We start from the raw sequence: 26162 nt of genomic DNA, 5'->3' as shown, positions 1-26162 counted from the left end.
CAAGTGTGCGGCACAAACACCTGGCCCATCTAGGAGTGATACTGCAGTGGCAGACAGGATGGCAGATTTTTTTAAAAAAAGGCCCCAAACAGCAGATGATGCAAAGAAGAAAATGAGGTGCAATGAGGTAGCTGGATGACTCAGCTAAGCAACACAAGTGTGCGGCACAAACACCTGGCCCATCTAGGAGTGGCACTGCAGTTGTAGACAGGATGGCACTTAAAAAAACTAGGCACCAAACAGCACATCATGCAAAGAAGAACCCTGTGGGACACCACCAGAGCCGGCCTTAACCAATATGATGCCCTAGGCAAGATTTTGGCTGGTGCCCCTTTGTACAGATGCTAGTTCCGCCTCTCACCCTGTAGCTCTTTCCCAGCACCATCACACCTCACCAATAGCAGTCCTAATTTTGGTGCTCCTATCCCCTATATTTTACATAGGAACAGTGTGCACATTCAAAACGGTGCGTGTTGTTGCTGGGAAGGGGCATGGCCACACAATAATACTCCCAGTTGAAATTACGCCATACAGTACTGCAACTTTACTCACATTATATCATGCAATAATGTCTCTTATTCACGTTACATCACACAGTAGTACCGCGTTACTCCTCACAGTAGTGCCCCTTATTCACATTACACCACACTACATTGCTCTTTATTCAAATTAGACCACACAGTAGTGCCCTTTCTATATGTTTCGCCACCAAGTACTGTAGTACACCTTATACACGTAAAGCTGCACATTAGTAATGCATTTCGTTTGCAGATAGAGCCACAGTCACACACAGACTATAGGCATGCTGCATATCATTTTAATCAGCAGAAGCTGCTTGTGCCCCTAGTTTGCCTGGTTTGCCTATGCCTAGGGCCGGCTCTGGACACCACATGGAAGTAGCACTGGTAATGATGAGTATACTCCAGAAGAAACTCCCTGTGACCTGCCAGTGAAAAATTACTTGAACCAGCTAAGGACTGTACTATGCAGTCCACAGAAATTTTTCAGGTGCTCAATTAGAATCCCAGGTCCACGGTGTCAAATGTCTCTTGACATCAGAAGATCATTAAGCACACAGAGCAGGGCTGTTTCAGTGCTATGTCTTCTCCTGAATTTTGACTGGAATGGATCATAAATATCATGGGTTGACAGGCAGGTTTGTACTACTGTAGTCTACAGACTGGTTAAAAAATTATATTTAGGAGCTAAATGGCAGACATTTTATCTCTCTCCTAGGTTTGATACATCCCCCACAATGTATGCAGTGACAAAATCTTCGGTGTGCTAGTTTGAGAAAAGAGCTGCTATAGATATATGTTAATGTTGACATCAGTTTTACTTGATTTTCAGTTCGTATTTAGGAAGAACACATGCAGTTTAATAAACGTGTACTAGAACTTGTTTTGAAGATTGCTGCTTTTGTACTTTCAAGAAAGATCCCAGCAGTCTTACAACCGATGCTGGAATCCCGACACTGATGGGGTAAGGTAAGTATACTTACCTTCCCCATGTCGGGATTCTAAGCATTGGGATGCCGCAGTCAGTCTTCCGACCAACGACATCCCAACCTCCAGCATTTCCTATCCAATGCAAATTAAAGCAGAGCTCTGACAATATATGAGCGTGACATTGCAGGTCAAGAACTTTCATATAGGTGTCTGATCTCCAGGGTAACTTTTAATGTGTGAAATAATTACGAAGGGATTTTTTTTTTTAATAATAAAAGGTTTCTATACTGACACACCAAAATTAGAAATCACTGATTAAAGTGATGATAGAACACAATATTTATGTTTTATTTATTAAATTAATTATATAGCGCACACATACACTAGAGAATATTTCAGTCATCACATGGACACACATACACACTGAGGGTAATTTTTGATCAGGAGTCAGTTACCCTACAAGCACTGGCGTATCTTTAATGAGTGCAGTTTCTGGTGCACACGGGCCCCTGGGTTCATAAGGGCCCACACTGCACCCCCTGCACCCATTTTTTCAATACTCATCTCTCCAGAGTCCCACGGCAGTGATTCTGATCACTAGGTAGTGCAAGTCTCCGGGAAAATGGTGTGGTGGCCGTTATCTCAGTGTTATGCGCATTATGGAAAATGGCCTCCAGAAAGGTAAGTATTGAAAAAATGGGTGCATGGTGTGCAGTGTGGGCCCTTCTGGAGTCACTGCCGCTGCCTGCTAGAGAGGATGGGGCCTTGGTGTTGATGGCACACGGGCCCCCTCCTCTCTTAATATGCCCCTGCCTACCAGTATGTTTTTGGATTGAGGGAATAAGCTTGAGCAAACCAACTCACACATGAAGAACAGTGGCGGTTCTTGCCACGGGCAAGCGGTACTTTTGCCCGGGGCGCCGCCTTCCGGAGGGCGCCGCACCAGGGCAAGATCCGCCACTGTGCCCCCCGCAGTGCCCTGCTGTGCCCCCCCGCTTTGAAGGGAACCAGACGCGTAGCGTCTAGTTTCCCTTCAGTGAGAGGACCTTAGTTGTGCGGTGCGCGATGACGTCATCGCGCACCGCACAGCAAAGGTACTCTCCATGAAGGGAAACTAGACGCTACGGTCTAGTTTCCCTTCGTGTAGAGGACCTTTGCTGTGCGATGCGCGATGACGTCATCGCGCACCGCACAGCATAGTGGCACAGACACTAGGGGTCATAATTGACCTCTAGTGTCTATGCTGTTCTATGGGAGAGACGTAATAACGTCTCTCCCATAGGGGGTCATTCCGAGTTGTTCGCTCGGTATTTTTTTCTCGCAACGGAGCGATTAGTCGCTAATGCGCATGCGCAATGTCCGCAGTGCGATTGCGCCAAGTAAATTTGCTATGCAGTTAGGTATTTTACTCACGGCATTATGAGGTTTTTTCTTCGTTCTGGTGATCGGAGTGTGATTGACAGGAAGTGGGTGTTTCTGGGCGGAAACAGGCCGTTTTATGGGAGTGTGCGAAAAAACGCTACCGTTTCCGGGAAAAACGCGGAGTGGCTGGAGTAACGGGGGAGTGTCTGGGCGAACGCTGGGTGTGTTTGTGACGTCAAACCAAGAACGACAAGCACAGAACTGATCGCAGATGCCGAGTAAGTTTGAAGCTACTCAGAAACTGCTAAGAAGTGTCTATTCACAATTCTGCTAATCTTTCGTTCGCAATTTTGATATGCTAAGATTCACTCCCAGTAGGCGGCGGCTTAGCGTGTGTAAAGCTGCTAAAAGCAGCTTGCGAGCGAACAACTCGGAATGAGGGCCATAGATCGAAGAGAAGAGGGGAGAGGAGAAGAGCGGCGCCGCTGGCGGAGGGGGTCTGGATCAGGAACGGGGATGGTAAGTATACTTTTTATTTATTTTTTCTTTCAGCGTCGTGACCACGCCCCCAATTGAAGCCACGCCCCCATATTTTTCCCCGGGGCGCCACAAGTCTTAGAACCGGCCCTGATGAAGAACATACAAACTCCACACCAATGCGAACCACTACCCACATATTTTATTTACATGTATTAATATATATCTATCTATCACTTATCACTTGTTCTGATTATAATAACAATAATAATAATAATAATAATAATAATAATAATAATAATAATCCTAACAAAAACAAGAATTGGTTTAGGGTTTTCTTTCATTTATATGTAAAATGCTGCAAATGCCTCATGTAAAATACAAAAATTGCCATTGAAACCTACATTTCCATAATAAGGGACTTATAACTATGTTGCATTTTCCCCAAGTAGTGTGTGTGTGACCCCCACCTTTATGTGGCGGTGTATTAGCTGCTTGCTGTGTCCCTCTGTGTAACTTTAGAGTGACATAATAAAGAATAAAACCTTGTTGCCCCATTAAACATGCAGCTTGTCAGCTCCTGCTGTAGGCAATGCCTCTTGATGTGTGAGCCACTCCCTGAAGACATGTGTAATGTGAGGACTGAGGAGTGACTCATTCCCCTCATCCCAGGGTGCAGTCAGTAGGGGCAGTGGTCTCCTCCAGCTCACTGCTCGAGGACAGGTGCTGTGTGTAGAGAAGGTAAGTACATGGTTTTGCTTTTCTAAATGTATTATTTACCTTTACCACAAATGTCTTACTACTCCTACGAAGTACATATACCTGGCCTCAAGGTGTACAGACTAGGGTGTGTCTTCCCTGCATCTCTTATATGCTGCATAGAATTGTGAACTTGTTCTATTTTGAAAGACCATACACAAAAAGGTTTTGCTAAACTTTGTGGCAGTACTCAGTGTGAGCGCATTAGGCTCTGCTGCTGATCACAGTTTGTATGGGAGCAGGATGTGGACTGGAACTTGCTGTGGTTAGATCAGGTTTCCTGCACTTGCAATGAGTCTCTCACCTGTAATGCCTGACTAGCAGGTATACAGTATATCTAGGTTGCTGCTGTCTAGTAATGGAACAGAATACTGGAATGTACAGTATGCCACTCATGGCCATTCATGCTTCTCCCACTTGTGCCAATGAATCTGTTTCACTGGAATACGTAGCACCCTCCCACTGCACTCAGGTCCCTGATGGGAATAAAAAGTATTTGCGTGCTAGATATTGCAATCGTTATGGCATTAGGTTTATTGTATAGTGTAAGACCCTTATTTTTTTTTTGTGTGTGCGCACGCCTGGCTGAGAAAAGGCTGTTACTGGATATGCAGCTAAACAAGCTGACATTTTTTTTTTAACCCACAAGTTTGAATTTTAAATGAAGTTATTATTTGAACACATCCTTTTTGTCTAGGGCACAGGTTCTCAAACTCTGTCCCCAGGACCCCACACGGTTCATGTTTTGCAGGTCACCTGTACATTTTTAAAATGTGACAGTTGGTGATACACAGTGCACCTGCTGGGTGATATGGAAAACGTGACCTGTGTGGGGTCCTGAGGACTGAGTTTGAGAACCACTGGCCTAGGGCATGTGGATGAAGACTGACCTGCAAATTGGGTGCAGGCACACCTATTTTCAGTCTCGGAAAATTCTATTTAACACCTATTTCTCTAACGTCCTAGTGGATGCTGGGGACTCCGTAAGGACCATGGGGAATAGACGGGCTCCGCAGGAGACTGGGCACTCTAAAGAAAGATTTAGTACTACCTGGTGTGTACTGGCTCCTCCCTCTATGCCCCTCCTCCAGACCTCAGTTAGAATCTGTGCCCGGCCAGAGCTGGGTGCTTTTAGTGGGCTCTCCTGAGCTTGCTAAGAAGAAAGTATTTTAGTTTAGGTTTTTTCTATTTTCAGAGAGCTTCTGCTGGCAACAGACTCTCTGCTACGTGGGACTGAGGGGAGAGAAGCAAACCTACTAACTGCTGCTAGGTTGCGCTTCTTAGGCTACTGGACACCATTAGCTCCAGAGGGATCGAACACAGGTACCTAACCTTGATAGTCCGTTCCCGAAACCGCGCCGCCGTCCCCCTCGCAGAGCCAGAAGTACAGAAGCAGCAGAAGCATGAAGACATCGAAATCGGCGGCAGAAGACTCCTGTCTTCACTTAAGGTAGCGCACAGCACTGCAGCTGTGCGCCATTGCTCCCGCAGCACACCCGCACACTCCGGTCACTGTAGGGTGCAGGGGGGGGGGCGCCCTGGGCAGCAATTAAGGTACCTTTTGGCAAAATAACACATATATCCAGTCAGGCACTGGATATATGTTCGAGCCCCCGCCATTTTTTACACATAGAAGCGGGACAGAAGCCTGCCGCTGAGGGGGCGGGGCCTTCTTCCTCAGCACACCAGCGCCATTTTCTCTTCACAGCTCCGCTGGAAAGACGCTCCCCAGGCTCTCCCCTGCAGTATCCAGGTGCAAAAAGGGTAAAAAGAGAGGGGGGGCACATAAATTTAGGTGCAAAACGATCACAAACAGCAGCTACTGGGTAATCACTAAGGTACAGTGTAATCCCTGGGTTATATAGCGCTGGGGTGTGTGCTGGCATACTCTCTCTGTCTCCCCAAAAGCCTTTGTGGGGTCCTGTCCTCAGTCAGAGCATTCCCTGTGTGTGTGCGTGTGTCGGTACGTCAGTGTCGACATGTTTGATGAGGAAGGATATGTGGAGGCAGAACAAGTGCAGGTGAATGAGGTGTTGCCGCCGACGGTGCCGACACCTGATTGGATGGATATGTGGAAGGTGTTAAATGATAATGTAAGCTCCTTGCATAACAGGTTGGATAAAGCTGTAGCCTTGGGACAGTCAGGGTCTCAACCCATGCCTGATCCTACAATGCAGAGGCCGTCAGGGTCTCACAAGCGCCCACTATCCCAAATGGTTGACACAGATGCCGACACGGAGTCTGACTCCAGTGTCGATGACGATACTGCAAAGTTGCAGCCTAAAATGACTAAAGCCATCCGCTACATGATTATAGCAATGAAGGATATATTGCACATATCAGGAAAACCCTGTCCCTGACCAGAGGGTTTATATGTATGGGGAGAAAAAGCAAGAAGTGACTTTTCCCCCTTCACATGAATTAAATGAATTATGTGTAAAAGCGTGGGATTCCCCTGATGGGAAAGTAGTAATTTCCAAGAGATTACTGATGGCGTATCCTTACCCGCCAACGGACAGGTTACGCTGGGAATCCTCCCCGAGGGTAGACAAGGCGTTGACAAGCTTATCTAAGAGGGTGGCCCTGCCGTCTCAGGATACGGCCGCCCTAAAGGATCCTGCGGATAGAAAGCAGGAAGCTATCCTGAAGTCTGTTTATACACATTCTGGTACTCTACTGAGGCCAGCAATTGCTTCGGCCTGGATGTGTAGTGCTGTAGCAGCTTGGACTGATAATCTCTCGGAGGAGATAGATACCCTGGACAGGGACACTGTTCTACTGACCCTGGGACATATCAAGGACGCTGTCCTATATATGCGCGATGCCCAGAGGGACATTTGCCTGCTGGGCTCTAGAATAAACGCAATGTCCATTTCTGCCAGAAGGGTCTTATGGACTCGGCAATGGACAGGGGATGCCGACTCTAAAAAAAACACATGGAGATTTTGCCTTATATGGGTGAGGAATTATTTGGGGATGGTCTCTCGGACCTAGTTTCCACTGCTACGGCAGGGAAGTCAGATTTCTTGCCATATGTTCCCTCACAACCGAAGAAAGCACCGTATTACCAAATGCAGTCCTTTCGTTCGCAAAAGAGCAAGAAAGTCAGAGGGGTATCTTTTCTTGCCAGAGGCAGGGGTAGAGGGAAAAAAACCTGCACCATGCAGCTAGTTCCCAGGAACAGAAGTCCTCCCCGGCTTCCACTAAATCCACCGCATGACGCTGGGGCTCCACAGGCGGAGCCAGGAGCGGTAAGGGCGCGTCTCCGAAATTTCAGCCACCAGTGGGTTCGCTCACAGGTGGATCCTTGGGCTATACAAATTGTGTCTCAGGGATACGAGCTGGAGTTCGAAGTGACGCCCCCTCACCGTTACCTAAAATGGGCCTTGCCAGCTTCCCCCATGGAAAGGGAGGTAGTGCTGGCGGCAATTCACAAGCTATACCTCCAGCAGGTGGTAGTAAAGGTTCCCCTCCTTCAACAGGGAAGGGGTTACTATTCCACTATGTTTGTGGTACCGAAACTGGACTGTTCGGTCAGGCCCATCTTGAATTTAAAATCCCTGTATATTTATCTGAGGAAATTCAAGTTCAAAATGGAATCGCTCAGAGCGGTCATTGCAAGTCTGGAAGAGGGGGATTTCATGGTGTCTCTGAACATCAAGGATGCTTACTTGCATGTCCCCATTTATCCGCCTCATCAAGAGTACCTCAGGTTTGTGGTACAGGACTGTCATTACCAACTCCAGACGCTGCTGTTTGGCCTGTCCACGGCACCGAGAATATTTACCAAGGTGATGGCGGAGATGATGGTGCTCCTTCGGAAGCAAGGAGTTACAATTATCCCATACTTGGACGATCTCCTCATAAAGGCGAGGTCCAGGGAGCAATTACTGATCAGCGTAGCACACTCTCAGGAAGTGTTGCGGCAGCACGGCTGGATTCTGAATATTCCAAAGTCGCAGCTGATCCCTACGAAGCGTCTGCCCTTCCTGGGCATGATTCTGGATACAGGCCAGAAGATGGTATTTCTCCCGGAGGAGAAGGCTCAGGAGCTCGTGACTGGTCAGGGACCTCCTGAAACCAAAATGGGTGTCGGTGCATCACTGCACGCGAGTCCTGGGAAAGATGGTGGCGTCATACGAAGCCATTCCCTTCGGCAGGTTCCATGCCAGGATTTTTCAGTGGGATCTGTTGGACAAGTGGTCCGGATCGCATCTTCAGATGCATCGGCTGATCACCTCTCTTCTGTGGTGTCTGCAGAGGGCTCACCTCCTCGAGGGCCGCAGGTTCGGCATACAGGACTGGGTCCTGGTGACCACGGATGCAAGCCTCCGAGGTTGGGGGGCAGTCACTCAGGGAAGAAACTTCCAAGGGCTGTGGTCAAGTCAGGAGACTTGTCTGCACATAAATATCCTAGAACTAAGGGCCATATACAACGCCCTAAGCCAAGCGGAGCCTCTGCTTCGAGACCAACCAGTGCTGATTCAGTCAGACAACATCAATGCAGTGGCCTATGTCAACCGACAGGGCGGCACAAGAAGCAGGGTGGCGATGGCAGAAGCCACCAGGATTCTTTGTTGGGCGGAGAATCGCGTGCAGGCACTGTCAGCAGTGTTCATTCCGGGGGTCGACAACTGGGAAGCAGACTTCCTCAGCAGACACGACCTCCTCCCGGGAGAGTGGGGACTTCATCAAGAAGTCTTCACGCTGATTGCAAATCGATGGGAACTCCCACAGGTGGACATGATGGTGTCACAGCTAAACAGGTATTGCGCCAGGTCAAGGGACCCTCAGGCGATAGCTGTGGACGCACTAGTAACACCATGGGTGTTCCAGTCGGTCTATGTGTTTCCTCCTCTTCCTCTCATACCCAAGGTGCTGAGAATTGTAAGAAAAAGAGGAGTGAGAACAATATTCATTGCTCCGGATTGGCCAAGAAGGACTTGGTACCCGGAACTGCAAGAAATGCTCATAGAGGACCCATGGCCTCTGCCTCTCAGACAGGACCTGTTACAACAAGGGCCCTGTCTGTTCTAAGACGTACCGCGGCTGCGTTTGATGGCATGGCGGTTGAACGCCGGATTCTAGCGGAAAAGGGCATTCCGGATGAAGTTATTCCTACGCTGATAAAGGCTATAAAGACGTGACAGCAAAACATTATCACCGTATATGGCGAAAATATGTTGCTTGGTGTGAGGCCAGGAAGGCCCCTACAGAGGAATTCCAGCTGGGTCGATTCCTGCACTTCCTACAGTCAGGAGTGACTATGGGCCTAAAATTAGGGTCCATAAAGGTCCAGATTTCGGCCCTATCCATTTTTTTTCAAAAGGAACTGGCTTCACTGCCTGAGGTTCAGACGTTTGTTAAGGGAGTGCTGCATATTCAGCCCCCTTTTGTGCCACCAGTGGCACCTTGGGATCTTAACGTGGTCTTGGGGTTCCTGAAATCCCACTGGTTTGAGCCACTTAAGACCGTGGAGCTAAAGTATCTCACATGGAAAGTGGTCATGCTGTTGGCCTTAGCGTCGGCTAGGCGTGTGTCAGAATTGGCGGCTTTGTCATGTAAAAGCCCCTATCTGGTTTTTCATATGGACAGGGCAGAATTGCGGACTCGTCCGCAATTTCTACCAAAGGTTGTGTCTTCGTTTTATTTGAACCAACCTATTGTGGTGCCTGCGGCTACTCGTGACTTGGAGCATTCCAAGTTGCTGGACGTGGTCCGGGCTTTGAAGACTTATGTTAACAGAACGGCTGGAGTCAGGAAGACTGACTCGCTGTTTATCCTGTATGCATCCAACAAACTGGGTGCTCCTGCTTCAAAGCAAACTATTGCGCGCTGGATCTGTAACACGATTCAGCAGGCTCATTCTGCGGCAGGATTGCCACATCCAAAATCAGTGAAAGCCCACTCCACAAGGAAGGTGGGCTCTTCTTGGGCGGCTGCCCGAGGGGTCTCGGCATTACAGCTTTGCCGAGCTGCTACTTGGTCGGGTTCAAACACTTTTGCAAAATTCTACAAGTTTGATACCCTGGCTGAGGAGGACCTTGTGTTTGCCCATTCGGTGCTGCAGAGTCATCCGCACTCTCCCGCCTGTTTGGAGGCTTTGGTATAATCCCCGTGGTCCTTACGGAGTCCCCAGCATCCACTAGGACGTTAGAGAAAATAAGATTTTACTCGCCGGTAATTCTATTTCTCGTAGTCCGTAGTGGATGCTGGGCGCCCGTCCCCAATGCGGACTTTCTGCAATACGTGTATATAGTTATTGCTTAACAAAGGGTTATGTTATATTGGCATCCTTTGGTTGATGCTATGTTGTTTGTTCATACTGTTAACTGGGTATGTTATCACAAGTTGTACGGTGTGATTGGTGTGGCTGGTATGAGTCTTACCCTGGATTCCAAAATCCTTTCCTTGTAATGTCAGCTCTTCTGGGCACAGTTTCCTTAACTGAGGTCTGGAGGAGGGGCATAGAGGGAGGAGCCAGTGCACACCAGGTAGTACTAAATCTTTCTTTAGAGTGCCCAGTCTCCTGCGGAGCCAGTCTATTCCCCATGGTCCTTACGGAGTCCCCAGCATCCACTACGGACTACGAGAAAAAGATTTACCGGTGAGTAAAATCTTATTTTTATGAATGATTTAAATTAATGACGATCAGGTTGTTGCAATTAGAAAGTAGTAGGAAAAGTAGAAGTATGTGAAAAGTCTGGTTTGGCAGGTTTGTAAAGGTACTTTGATACACGTAGCCATTGTGTTGAAGCTGTGCTTGTACCACAGTTTGTATTTGCTGTGTTTTTCCGTATGTTAATGACTTTACTATAGAAAGGCTATAAAGTGTATTCTATAGAAAAATGTTATACTACTAATACTAACTGTAATATAACTGTATAATATGTATTATCCCGGACAGTACTTACAACCTTTTTTTTTTTTTTTTTTTCACCCCCCAAGAGCTTCTCTCCATTATTCTAAAGGGCCCTACACACTAGCCGATCCGCCGCCGAGCTGCCCGACGGCGGATACGGCCGACGAGCGACCCGGCGGCGGGGGGGCAGTGACTGGGGGAGTGAAGTTTCTTCACTCCCCCCGTCACCCGGCTGCATTGAAGTACAGGCATATATGGACGAGATCGTCCATATTGGCCTGCATGTACAGCCGACGGGGGACCAGCGATGAACGAGCGCGGGGACGCGCATCGTTCATCGCTGGAGCCTCCACACTGAAAGATATGAACGAGTTCTCGTTCATTTATGAACGAGATCGTTCATATCTTTCAAAAAAATCGGCCAGTGTGTAGGGCCTATAAGTCTTTCAGTTACTCCTTTTACACTGCCACAATAACTTGAGTTGCAGCACAGTGTAAAAAAGGTAACCCGGGTAGTTTGCAGAGTTGGTTCCGGGAAGGACCAGGGTTAGATGGCAGTGTGAATGGGGTAACCTGGGTCCTGTTCGTAGTATTAGGAGATCCACATTTCCAGCACAAGGACAGTGTGTCATCTCCAAGTCTCGGAACTACACCCGTGTGGAGTGTGAAAGGGGTCTGTATTGGGTCTCGCCCTGGTTTGGAATTGTGTCCCTGGTCAGACCTGGGACTTTGGTGTAAAAGGGGGATAATTGGAAAAAAGATGTGTTACTGTGGATCTGATTTACTATGGGCCCGATTCTAAGTTGCATGCAATGCTAGTGTTCTTGTAGTTGAGCGATTCTTTGGACACTTTGCATGCGCAAACATTTCTGAATTCTGAAAGTGACAGGATTTCCTAGGCAGTGACTGGAGGTGGCTAGAGGTGAGCACAAACATTGTCCATATCATGGGCTGGTAATGAGAATAATGTGGCTGCGTTCCCAGACACACAGGAGGCCAGAGTCTGAGTGAAACTGCATCTGCCATAGTGGTGGTGCAAGTATCGGTGGTGTCTAAAGAGACACTGGCAGTATTATAGCCTGCGGAGATGCTGAAAGTGGGCGTCTCACTCCTTGCGCATTCAGACGCAGGCTTGTACAGTAGGGCTGATACTAACGTGTTCATATTCTCGCAGCTGCGACTCTGGCAACAGACGCAATAGCAAATACAGCTGCATCCGTCTATCTGGGGGGGGGGGCTATGACAGTTATACACTGGGGGGCTATACAATACAGATTTGCACAAAATGGACACATGCTGTGTTTTGAGCACTGTATACTGTATATAAAATGTCTGTGTGTTTTCCTTTTGGCTCAAAAATGTGTGCAATGATTCACGTGTTTAATGATTTTCTGGGAGCAGCCATATTGGTAACTACTCTGTCTCCTAACTTTTTATTTTCAAAAATGTAATTAAGAGCTTTTATATTGCTGCTCATTTGAAAGTAGGAAGTTCCCAAATTTACTAATGGCCTATACATCATCTGTGTTGTGAAAGGATAACCTAAAGAAACGGCACTCGCTTTACGGGTCGTCGCAGAAAAAATATTTGACAAAAGCATTTTTGTAGTGCTTTAAATTGCTGGACAATGTAAGTTCAGTGGACTCTTAAATATACATAGAATTGTAGGAATATATAAAGGCCTATGTGCCTTACTCTGCGCCCGTTGCAGTTCTGCGATTGTAAAAGAACTGCAACTGCTGAGAATTGCACAGCAAGAGCCGCACATCATGTGAAAAGTCCGCACAGAACAAGCCACCTACCGAAGCGTTAACAATTCTGCAAATGCAGCCACAGAATGCGAATGCATCGCTAAAATCGAGCACTTCCGACAGTTGCGGTTGACCCAGGGCTACTCAGAATAATGATTTAATGGACCACCAAAAACATCTGAATTGCTCTGTCAGGTGGCCTGAATTAGCACTGCATTATAACAATTAAATCGCCCCCTTGCTGTCATTTATCTACTACATTCTGTCAAATGATAGTTAGAATCTGGTTGCTATGGGCAACATCACTTTAGTCCTGTCTAGAAAGTTTGATAAATATCCACCATAATCCCTTCTTTAGATCTCCCATAAGGAGTGAAAAGAATTGTTGAAGCAAAACAAACTTCAGTAGAGATAATAACTGACAAAATGTGTTTGCAGAAGTTAAGAGCCGTACACGCGGGGAGATTTGTGTGCTGAGCGATCTAGTACATGCCGCTCAGCACACACATCGTGATGTGTGCTGAGCGAAGGGGGGATGGGGGGCACTATTTCACCCAGTGATGAAATGAGCAATGTGCTAGATTGTGCCAATCTAGTACCGGCAATAGCCACGCATCGCTATCACTGTGGGGCATACACATGGAGAGATCTGTGCTTGCTTTCTAAGCAGTCTAGTCAGATTGCTTAGAATTTAAGCACAGATCTCTGTGTGCACCAGCCTTTACAGGTACCCAGGTGACGGTAGGTGCTAAATCTACCAGAGTACGGATTAGTCATTTGATAGGGAGGCTTTATCTTGTTGCACAATCAGACTTCTTGTACATAAAGGCTGGTATACACGGGAGAGATGTGTGCTGAGCGATGCGGGGGAGGACGGGGGGCCGCTCATTTCACCCAGCGGGTGAAATGAGCGACGTGCTAGATTGGCCTGCATGCAGGCTCATACCGGGGTTTGGGATGCTGGCAGTCTGATGTTGGGATACCGACTCTGGTTAGAAGACCGATGCTGGGATCCTGACATGGATCACAACGCCAGCAGCAGAATCCTGACTGCCGGCATCCTGATCTTTAGTACGCAGGGGAGAGTAAGGCTGGCCATACATTGTACGAAACGCATTAGATGCGAGCAGTGGTACAAGTAGAATTATTTTCTTATGGGTACTGAGTGACGAAAAATGGGCGTGGTCATGTGTTGTGATGGGGAGTGGCTACATGACACTAGCGGCGTGGCCACATGACGCAGCCCCTTTTTGGGGGGGATTCTGGAGGCAAGGCGAAAAATATATAGTAATGCCTCCAGTATAATAGAAATATATATTAATGGCCCCAATTTAATAACAATATATAGTAATGCCTCCATTATAACAGGAAAATACAACCACTGTCGCACTCCAAGTAACCCTGACAAAGTGGGAGGAGCAGTCATGCTGCCAAGCACCATGGTCTTGTTGCTTTGTGGCATACTGTAATTGTGGCAATGGCAAAGTGTGTGGCAGGTGGTACTGCGTACCCACTGCCAAATTCTTAAGGGTACCCCATACCCGAGCGTACCCGCATACTTGCACCACTGGATGCGAGACATACAAATGATTCCTCCCCCTCCCCCCTCCTGCCAGCTGCCGGGCATGCGATAGATTGTACAGTACTTTTGCACCGTACAATCTTTCGTACCTCTGCAGTTGCCGGGGGCTGGGATCGGCTGATCATATATGCAGCACATATGATCAGCTGATGCAACGTGCGACCCACAAGAGCTTGCATCGTATCTTCACACTAACACCATGTGAGTGCAATGGGTTGAATCATAAGTCGAAATCGTGTATTCGTACACTATCGATCTAGTAGTGTATGGCCAGCAGTAGGGTCAGGCAGCACGAGGGAGGGGGGGTGTCTAGATAGGCTTTGAGAAGGGGGGGGGGGTTTAAGCACCACTGGAGATGGTCAGGGGGTGGAGACAGGGAGGGTAAGACTACCTACCTAAAAGGTGTCGGGATTATGCACTTCAGGATGCCATGGTCAGTATTCTGACCACCGGCATCCCAATACTATCCCATCATGGGCCAAACCCAGGGTAGCGGTCCTGACGGAGTGTCACCATCTGCCATGAGAGCATGTGCGGGTCAGCTCACCCCCATATTCACAAAGATCTTCAACAAATCGCTGGAGCTACAGAAAGTCACTTCCTGCCTCAATAGGTCCACTATTGTCCCGGTCCCCAAGAAACCCTCTATCACAAACCTGAATGACTACAGGCCGATAGCACTGACGTCTGTGGTCATGAAAAGTTTGAGTATCTGCTTTTAAATCACCTGAAAACTGTAACTGGACCCCCTACAGTTTGTCTATCGATCGAATCGGTGTGTTGAGGATGCAGTCAACCTGGGCCTGCACTACATTCTACAGCACCTAGACATTCACGGTATCCTATGCGAGGGTCCTGTTTGTCAATTTCAGCTCGGCCTTCAATACAATCGTTCCCAGGATCCTCAACCCCAAATTACTTTGTCTAGGGGTCCCAGAAGCTACCTGTTCCTGGATAGTAGACTTACTGACAGATAGGACACAGGGGGTGTGGTATGGTATGCTGGCGGTCGGGCTTCCGGTGACCAGCATACCGGCGCCGGGAGCCCGACCGCTGGCTTACCGACAGTGTGGTGAGCGCACATGAGCCCCCTCAAGGTTGTTGTGGTTGCACCACTTGACCAACCAGTCTACTTCCCGTCTATAGGCCGATTCGTCCCAGTCCTTGACGAGGCAGTTGACGGAGGTGTCATCAGCGAATTTGATGATCTTTACTGATTGCACCTCTGAGGTGCAGTCATTCATGTACAGGGAGAAGAGCAGGGGTGAGAGGACATAGCCCTGAGGGGCCCCTGTGCTAATGGACCATGCTTGAGAGGTGAATTACCCCACTTTCACCACCTGTGTCGGGTGGTCTTCAGTATGCCGGCTGTCGGGATCCCGGCGCACAGTATACCGGCGCCAAAATCCCGACAGCCGGCATACCGACACTTATTCTCCCTCGTGGGGGTCCACGACCCCCCTGGAGGGAGAATAAAATAGTGTGGTGCCCGCAGTGTGGCGAGCGCAGCGAGCCTGCAAGGGGCTCATGTGCGCTCACCACACTGTCGGTAAGCCAGCGGTCGGGCTCCCGGCGCCGGTATGCTGGTCACCGGAAGCCCGACCGCCAGCATACCATACCACACCCCCTGTGTCCTATCTGCTCAACCCCCTCAAAACTGTCGAGATGATAGTGGACTTCAGGAAGAAGTCTGCTAATGCACCTCCACTAACGATTGCTGACAGTGTGGTATCGCTAGTGGACTCCTTCAAGTTCCTAGGTACCACAATCTCCCGGGACCTTAAATGGGGGTCCAACTCTGATGCCACTGTCGGGAAAGTGCATCAGAGGTTGTTATTCCTCAGGCAATTAAGAAAGTTCAATATCCCACAGAAGCTCCTGCTCCTCTTCTACTCTACAATTGTGGAGTCGGTACTGTGCTCCTCGATACAGGTATGCTATGGCTCCGCCAGCGCGAGGGACAGATGCAGGCTCCAGAAGGTGGTCAGAACTGCAGAGAAGATCATCGTGGCCGACCTTCCCTCAGTCCAGGACCTGTACCTGTCCAGAGCTAAGAAGCGGACAACGAAGATGGTAAAGGACCAGCTACACCCTGGCCACAGCATGTTTAACTTGCTTCCTTCAGGCAGGCGTTACAGGGACGTCCCCGCCGGGTCCTCCAGAAGCCTCAAAAGCTTCTTTCCCCAACCGGTCCGCCTGCTGAACTCCTGAACATTGACTGAGTAGACGTACATGTAACTTGCTTGTGTCCCCACGGTATACCTATCTGTCTGACTTTACTTGACCCCCCCCCCCCCCACCCCACCTGCTTATCTGTTACCTACTTGGCTGTTGAATAGCAAACCAAAGACTAATTCCTAGTACACGCAAGTATACCTAGCCAATAAGGCTGGTCCTGATTGCTGAGTGAGGAGTATAAAGTGGGGTCAATTCAATTCAGCAACTTATGAATAGCGCCGGGAATTAGCTCCCGACGCTATTCAATTCAGCTGCTAGTTACCCGCAATTGTTGGGAATTCTTCTCTCATCCCCGGGGGATGAGAGAAGAAACCTGACAAAAGTGCTGCCTTGCGGCCGGCGCGAGGCTGATTCTGTCGGGAATCAGCCTCGCGCCGGGGAGTTAAGTCGGAGAATGCCCGTTCTCCCGACAATTCAACCTGTTTAGTCGGCGAGAACGGGACATCGCCGACTTAACTGGAGCTGAATTGAATAGCGTCGGGAGCTAATTCCCGGCGCTATTCATAAGTTGCCGAATTGAATTGACCCCATTGTTAGTTAAACCTCAAAGTGGACCTTTACCCTAGGTGGAGAGAGAACCTAACAGGGTTAAGTCAAGAATGATTCATTTTATGAACAAATAGTGAAAATTGGATTGACTTAAAACAAGATGAGGACTTGTCATCCCCTAGTTATACTGTATATTGTATGACGTAGTGTGAAAATGTTGTGAAGTCCTGAAACAAAACTAAGTAGTCAGGCTACGCACTACCTTTCCACACGTGTTCTGCAGATGATCTCATTTGCAGATTAATTGTGTTTATCAGCAACACGGGAGAGAAGTGTGGTTGAGATTCTTTTACGTCAATTGCTGTTATCTAGAGGGAAGTTTCCACATTGTAGGTGTGCGCAGTGATACTAGATATAGATTTGCAATGGTGAAATGTGTAGATTACACCTGCTGTCAGCTGCCCAGGTTATGTGCCTGATGACCAAAGACCAGTTTAGGAGAATAGAGCCCATGATCATGACCCTTTAACCTCTCTCTCCTACATGCATAAAGTAGTGGTTATATCAAGAAAACTGATCTCCATATCTGTTTTCTTTTCGAACATTCCCAAGGTAGAACCGGTAATGTAATTCTGATTTGCAATCTTGAGCACCTACATTTTCTGGAAAACATAACTGAATATGCATCAAAGTCTAACTAAGTAGACGTTATACTAAAAAACAGTATGTGTTTGTTTTCTTTCTTTAATGTTAAGCCTGGGTTTAACTAGAATTGCATAATGAGGTACTTTTCTGAAAACTAGAACATGGGAAATCTACACTGTTGCCCATTGCAACCAGAATAATTAATTCTGTGATACGGTTGTTATGTTTGCTTGATTTTACTGTACACTAATCGGGGCTGGCAACAGAAATCATTTGGCCAGGTAGTTCCCACTATTGGTCGACGGGGTCTCTAGGTCGACATGAGTTTTTTGTTTTTTTGGTGTCGTTTTTTTCGTAGCGTGACCGGGAACCCCAATTAGTGCACCGTGTTCGCTCGCCATGCTTCCCGTTCCAATCGTAGTCCACGTGGATCGTGAAGTAATAAGAAGGTTAAAAAAAATAAAAAATGTGTGAAAAACTCATGCCGACCTTTTGACGCTGTCGACCTAGAGACCGGATCCCCCTGCCAGGTACAGGCTAGCGCTAGTCGATGAGTCTGCCTTATCTATATGTGTCTCAGTCTCTGCAATGGGGAACCTCTGAAGTATTGTTCCTCCCTGGGCAGATGATCACAGGGTGCAGAAGATGCCTGCTTGCAAAGGTATAAAACCAATGTCATCGTCATATAGCAGAGGTTCGACCAGATAATACATAGTAACAGAGGTTTTGGTGCAAGGTAAAATGTGACCTTCCCTGATCAAACAATTTTATATTATTAAATGTATTCGTAACTTTGGTACCATTATATCTGTAATGTACGTTTTACACTTTGTGCCAGGCAGAGCACACTATGCGCTTTGCGCCAGGCAGAGCAGGGGAGGGTTAGGGGGCTTAATGGGGGGCTGTTGGGATTCCGATGGATGGGATGCCGCTGTCAGTATACTGACAGCCGCCATTTCATCCATTGGCAAATCATACTGAACCCGTTCAAAGAACCAGGTACTATTAATGTTGCATGAGATGACTAACAAATAATAATGATTTCTGGTTTACAATTATCTTATACAAATGAAGACACCGGGAAAATAATTTATTGTAATATGTTAACACAATATATTACAATAATTTATTCATCCTGCGTCTCCATTTAAATAAGAGGATGGCAACCAAAAATACCGCCTGCTACATTAATAGTACCCCTTGGTATTATATGGATGATTTTACTCTTATAATGCACAAACCGCACTCTTCCCCCCCCCCCCCCCCCTGCAGCAATCACCCAGCAGTTTCTTACTACCCAGCCCCCCCACACACTCCCGTTGTCCCTTACCACTCACACGGCCACTGTCCCACTTCCCAAGTGCCCACTCAGGAGCTGCTGTCTCACCACAGTAAACTTACCAGCCGGCTCCTCAGTTGATGCCTGGCACTCAGCAGCAGCACAGACAAGTGAGGAGAATGACACTGACAGCATGGGAGATAGTGTAGGTGGAGCGAAAAGGACTGTAGGACTTCAATGAACGCTGTGTGCGGGCAGCCGCGCATGGGGAAATTACAGCGCAGAAGTTACTGTTGCGGCAGCCATGCTTGGGGGTGAAGGGGGGGGTGGAGAACGGTCAATGAGGGAACCAGGGTACCCAGTTGGCCGGGATCTGAACCAGGATCCCGGTGTTAGATAGATAGATAGATAGATATAGATATATTACACACATACAGTACCAGTCAAAAGTTTGGACACACTTTCTCATTCAATTGAATGAGATATATAAATATACAGCTCCAGTTGTCCTGAAACTGATTGTCTTGCTCCCCTCTAACACCCCCCCCGGGACTGAATCCCAATACACAACGCAAGAAAGAAGAGGCGAATGAAGAAGGGGAACTGGTCCCCGAAAGGTTGATGTTGCACGTAATACACTGTTACAATGAATTTAATTTCTTTTCTTTTCTTCTTGCTGTGTATGTATGTATGTATGTATGTATGTATATATGTATGTGTGTGTATATATATATGTATATGTATGTATGTATGTATGTATGTGTATGTATGTATATATATATATATATATATATATATATATATATATATATATATATATATATATAAAATATATATATATAAAAATTATATTTATTTCTACAGGCAGGGTGTAGTGCACCAAATGACATGTTACTAGTTATAATAGTACAGTTACAAAACAATGTAAGCAGATACCTCACCAGCAGCCTATCTTCACATTGCCTGTCTATAGGCTGAAACACTAGTTCGGGCCTAGTGCCTATCTGTTAGTACCTGGCTCAACTTACTATAGGGCCCAGTGCATACTTGTTTACTTTCCCCCAAGGTGAGGGAGACTCGTGATTTTTCTGGCAGTCCCCCGCACCCACAGGAAAATGGCCAGATCTCCCGCATCACACCCGTTCAGGGTGAGGAGATTTTAAAGAAATTTGGGAGGTGGGGCTTAATGGTGCAAAGTCTCAGCATTTAGCACCGCCCCCTTCAGCGGACCTGTAAATCGCAACATCTTGGGGACAGGGTCTAGCAACTGACGGCCCGGCCTGAAAATGGCAAGCAGCGTCTCCTCCAGACTTCTCCAGGAGAGGAAACTTACAGGGTAGGCAACTATAGCCTAGTGCCCTCAGTGGCTCGGGGCTAATCCCTCTGTTGATTCAGGCCTGCCACTCTACTGGGGGGGGGGGGGGGGGGGGGGGCCTCTATGGGCCCCTGCTGCAGCTCTACACACATACAGAACAAATGTAGTTCAACACTGTATCTGTCAGCTAATGCCCCATGCAGTAATTGTTATCTACGTTTAGTATGTGTGACAATATACTACAACTACTGACACAAAAAAGCAGATAAAAGGATTTTGCGTGGTAACCCCTTTGATAAATTGTGTCAGAAACTGCCCAATCCTGGCCAACAGGCCCAACCAGTTCCCTGTGCAGTACGTGTAAGAATGTGAGCAGGAATGCTTGTGCTGCCTCTCATTTCTCTGCTGCTTGGTTACTTAGGGGTATTCTTACTAAAGTGCGGTTTTATAAAAGTGGAAGTGCTGCCCATATCAGGCAATCAGATTCTAGCTATTATCTTCTAGGAGGCGCTAGATAGATACCGTAAGTAGAATCTGATAGGTTGCTATGGGCAACATCTCCACATCTATAAGCCTACACTTTAGTAAATATATCCCATAGTCCAGTGGTTCTTAAACTGGGGTGCTGCGAGGCTCTTGCAGGGGTGCCCTGAGTTGGTGGTCCAGGACCAATTCAAATTATTAAGAGGTCACTGTAATGGACAAAAACAGTGCTTGTGGCTGACATATAAACATAATTTACTTAATATAAAGAAAAATGAGAAAAAAAAAACTCTCTAAGAAACTTTTGGCCTAGGGGTGCAGTGAAAAAATGTGTGTTGCTCTAGGACGCCGTGATTCAAAAAAGTTTGAGAACCACTGCCATAGTCCATTACATTTCTTTATATATTTAAAAAAAAAAAAAATCAAAAAACAACTTTACACTGCAAAGTATGCGGTTTTTCATTTTTTCATTTTATTTATATATTAACAGTTTCTTATATAGCACAGCAAATTTTGTTGCCTTTTACAATTGGTATAAACATTAAAAAAAACATACAAGTGGAATTTCCTGGAATGAGACAGCACAGTCATATAGCAGACTGGGAACAAAAAAATACAAGGAATACACTGAAAAATCCATATGTCCACGTGGTAAAGTCTGAATTACAGCTTTCTGGTTTATTGGTAGCTTTAAACCTACGGTCGCCACAGGTTCTATTCCTACTCTATGGATGTTGTGGACACCAAGGAGTGGGAATAGTCCATGTTGGTTGGCATGCTGGCCGTTGGTATTGTGAGGGGGTGGTGATGTAGGGGGAGGTAATGTGACCGTCGGTCTCCTGACCGCCGGTCACATAACTACATCCAGGTCCACGGCACCACCCAAGTGGAATTATAACCTGTGGCGAGCGGAATCGCAGCTGGCATTCCGGCTGACAGGATGGCTCTGTCTGTATATTGACAGCGGGATCCGGTATCTAGGTCGACACTATCTAGGTCGACCACTATTGGTCGACAGGGTCTCTAGGTCGGCAGGCCAAAAGGTCGACATTTTTCCCATTTTTCTTTTTAATTTTTTTTTACTTTTTCATACTTAACGATCCACGTGAACTACGATTGGAACGGTAATCTGTGCCGAGCGAAGCGAGGGACCTTGCCTGAGGGACACTGTGCACTAATTGGGGTTGCCGGTCACTCTACGAAGAAAACGACACCTAAAAAACTCATGTCGACCTAGTTACGATCTACCTTCCATACCACACCCATTGGGGTCAATTCTATTTAGCGACAGTTGAATAGCGCCGGGAGTTAGCTCCCGTCGCTGTTCAATTCAGATCATGTTAAGTCGGCGAAGGCCCGCTCTCGCTGACTTAACAGGTTGAATTGTCGGGAGAACGGGCATTCTCCGACTTTACTCCCCGCCGTGATGCTGATTCCCGACAGAATGAGCCTCGCAACGGCCACGCGGCAGAACTTTTGTCGGATTTCCTCTCACCCCCCCATGGGTGAGAGAAGAATTCACGACAATTGGTGTCACTTGGCGCTGTATTGAATAGTGCCTGGACCTAACTCCCGGCGCTATTCAACTGTCGCTGAATAGAATTGACCCCATTGACAGCCAGCATCCCGTCTGCCGGTCTCGCATATGTATTCCATTTTACAGTGTACAACACAAAACCAGTAACTGTTAACTCTATTATGTGCTGGCAATACGTGGTCTGTTCCGTGTGTATGTATGCTTGGTGGTACAGTGATTACTTTTGCAGCCTCACAGCGCTGGGGTCAGTAATTCAATTTCAGTGCATTGGTGGCATGGTTTATGTGCTCTCAGTGTGTGTGTCTCTATCCATCTATTTAAAAAAAAAAAAAAAATATATTCTCTTCCCCCCCCCCCCCCTTCCCCTTCCCCTTCCTGCAACCGTCTGACAGCGCACTGGTAGATCAATTGGCTACTGACTAAGAGGCTTATTTATTAATTATAATTTCTTAGACCTGACTATTTTTTATTGTGGAAATAAGGAATGATGTACTGCCAGGATGTATGAAAAAACACAGGCGGGAATAGGGGCTCTAATAGTAGCCCATCCCTACAATTAGTAAAAGTAAAGTGTTAACTCAGGTTGTCTTTGTCTTATATTCAATTTTGTTTGAAGATCTGAAACAATTAAGTGTGCTAAATATGCGAAATAGAATTCATAAGGGGGAAGGCAAAAACGTATTCATGTCACTGAATATATGTTCAGTGGCATCAGAAGGCAGGTGCGGGGGGTGCGGCCCGCTCCCAGGTGTCACCCTCGGAAGGGTTGACACCAAAGTGCCGGCTCTCCTGCAGTGACAGGAGCAGAGTGCTGCAGTGTGATAATCCTCTGCAGCACTCTTCTCCTGTAACAGATAAGGAGCCGGCACTGCACAATGCCCAGTCTCCGGAGGCAGCTGGAAATGCCCCCGGAGTGAAGAAGAGGAAACCAGTGAGACCACGCCCCTTTAAATTAGGCCACATCCCCTTTTCGGGCTCCCGCGGGGTGAGTGGGCGGGGCTGTAGTAATACACGTATATTGTGTGTATATACTGTATGTGTGCAGGAAGAGCTCTGTTTTCTACCTATGGTACTGGCCTAACCAATCATTAAATATGAGGGAGGGTACATGTAAAAACTGACCTCTTGAGACTATTTTCACATTTTATTAAAAGAAAAAGTTCACAAAGGTGGCATTCGTTAGTGATTTTTTTTTTTAGATTTTTTTTTTTTGGTAGGGTTTCTGATCCTTGAGTTTAGCACTGTTAGATTTTGTCTAATCTGATCATATATGCAACAATTTGTCCGTTGAATATGCCTTAAAATGAATCCTGAAATTGTTCTGTGTGTGACATGCGTTTGAAAAGATTAGATTTAATTAAAGGGGCATACACACGGGGCAATTTTTTCCACTTTTCTAAGCGATCTGTCTAGATTGCTAATACGCCTTTCACACCGCACAAATAACCCGGTATCGACTCTGCATATTGCCGGGGCGACACGGGTCAGTGTGTGGTGTGAAAGCGCCAACTCCGAATTTACGAGTCGCCTGACCTGGTAATTCAACCCGGGTTATAAACCGTGTTATTCCCAGGTTGAATACCCGGTCAGTGGCTGCATAAACGGATTCCCAGGTCGCATCCCATTTACTAGATAGGGAGAGGCGGCGTGGAGATGAGCTCATCTCCCAGCGCCGGCTCAGCCCCCCCACTATGGCATATTGCCGGATCGAACAGCCAGCGAAAGGGGTAGGGAGAGTCTCCAATGCCGGATACCACCCGGTAAGGACCAGTTTACAATTCCCAGGTGGGATCTGGCATTGGAGATGTAAAAGGGGTATTGGTAATTAAGCACAAATGCTCCGTGTGTACACCCCATAACGCAGGCTCAGATCTTGTGTGCATGCAGTCAAAATCTAGTCAGATCGCTTAGCAAATGAGTTCAAATTGCTCCGTGAGTATAGAATGAGCGCTAGTGATCGCCAGGGCCGGTTCTTGGGCGCTGTGCGCCCCGGGCGACAATAGGGGGCTTGGCTATGTACAGGGGGCGTGGTCATTTACGCCCCCTGTACAGACTGAAATGATGTGCGGTGCGCGATGACGTCATCGCGCACTGCACAGCAAAGGTCCTCTCCACGAAGGGAAACTAGACGCGTAGCATCTAGTTCCCTTCGTGGAGAGGACCTTTGCGGTGCGCGATGACGTCATCGCGCACCGCACAGTAAAGGACCTCCACGAAGGGAAACTAGACGTGTACGCGTCTAGTTTCTCTTCACAGCGGCAACGGGCAGCGGGGGGCACAGCAGCAGCGGATCTTGCCCTGGTGCGGCGCCCTCCGGATGGCGCCGCCCCGGGCAAAAGTCCTGCTTGCCCGTGGCAAGATCCGCTACTGGGGATCGCAATCTAAGTCACCCGAACCACTATTTAAAATAACGTTTTTTTTTTGTTTTGTTTTTTTGACTTCGCACAAATCACTACGTGTTTATGGGCGACCTAGACACCGGGAAGTTCATGGGAAATCGCCTAGCCTAAATCGCTTAGCACAAAAGTTAAGCACAAATAATCCTCTCAATCCCCCCTTCCTGAAGTCTTATTTGGACACTGTTAATATTTACCTTATTTGCCCATTGCTATAAATAGTAATAACAAAGAGCTTAGGCACAGTCTGCAAACAGAGGGGCCTGACACAGCCCAGTACTAGCATACTCCCTTCCTGGATATACAGTGCATTTACATTTTTGCAAGATAACGTCAGATAATCAAAAAGAACTTTGCAATAGATGCTTGCTTACTCCTGCAGCTTAATACTCCTTTCTACTGTTCTGCAGATTCTCACTTTTACCTTTTTATGGGGGAGATGTATCAAACCTTGGAGAGAGATGAAGTATCAGCCAATCAGCTCCTAGCTGCCATGTTACAGGCTGTTTGAAAAAAGACAGTTAGAAACTGGTGGTTTATCTCTCTACTTTATATCTCTCCAAGCTTTGATACATCTCCACCCAATGACTCAAACAGTGGCAATCAATTTGCTGGCTATCGGGATTCCAACACCCAGTGGAATACCGGCGGTCGGAATTCCGCCCGCCGACCGGAATCCCCAGTCCGGGGGTGGTCCACGCCAATACCAGAGAAGAAATATAACCCTGTGGCAACCAAAGGTCGCCGCCGGGACCGAAGCATGGCAAGCGGACACGCCACCACTCGAGGGGGAAAATTCAGTCGCCATCGGCCCCGAAATGTGGCGAGCGGACTCGCTGCGCTCACCGCCGGTATTCCGGCTGTCGGGGATCCCGGCGTCTGTCACCTGCCCGCCAGGATCCCGACGGCCGGCATATCATACTGAATCAGTCTCAAAGCTCAAAGACCAAAGCCAGATGTGATGCCGTCCGAGTTTACTGGAGATGCGGGAAATGATTGCCTCTTTAAAAAAAAAAAAAAAAAAGTTTCAGTACAGCCGACAACCCGCACCTCCGACCAACTCGAACGGCATTACATCCAACCCCAAGTTTGCCTAATTGTATAGAGGTTTATAAGTTAACAAAAGTGACAGTGGAAATGTGCTTAAGTGCAGAGGTTACAGTATACACTGTATATTTTGCTTGTTTGCTGTATTGTTCATGCAATGGACAGACCTTTACATGGAAATATAGAGTCTTGAATTATTAATAAACCCATTACGACGTATGGATGAATTTGTAGCAATCACCTGGGTATGAATCATATATAAACTACTTCAGGCTGTATCAGATTAGCATATATTCATTATTTACTTTTCTGTGTTTATCTGTTTAGATTTAATAGGGTAGACACTGTAACCTAGACACGTAGAAAATGCACAGTATACATTCTTTATTTGTAACACAGGAGTGTGTGCAGCAAATAAGAGTAAAGAACGGAGAAATGTGCATTATGATGGAGCTATAATCTGCACCACTATATTGCAGCCTTGTTTCATGT

At 47.2% G+C, this 26162-nt stretch overlaps 1 protein-coding gene across 1 annotated transcript in view; it reads left to right on the top strand.

The window, feature by feature from the left end:
- The first annotated feature begins 3864 nt into the window (after nucleotides 1-3864).
- The window catches only part of ELOVL7 (ELOVL fatty acid elongase 7), a 100212-nt gene continuing 77914 nt past the window's right edge, over nucleotides 3865-26162 (top strand). The window contains exon 1 of the mRNA XM_063962881.1: nucleotides 3865-4028. The gene's annotated coding sequence lies outside the window, so the exon portion shown is untranslated. The remainder of the gene's footprint in view (nucleotides 4029-26162) is intronic.

This window comes from Pseudophryne corroboree, chromosome 1 (assembly GCF_028390025.1).
Source record: "Pseudophryne corroboree isolate aPseCor3 chromosome 1, aPseCor3.hap2, whole genome shotgun sequence".
In the NCBI taxonomy this organism is placed as follows: Eukaryota; Metazoa; Chordata; class Amphibia; order Anura; family Myobatrachidae; genus Pseudophryne; species Pseudophryne corroboree.
Note: the sequence above shows the minus strand (reverse complement) of the source record. Positions and strands in the feature narration are given on the sequence as shown.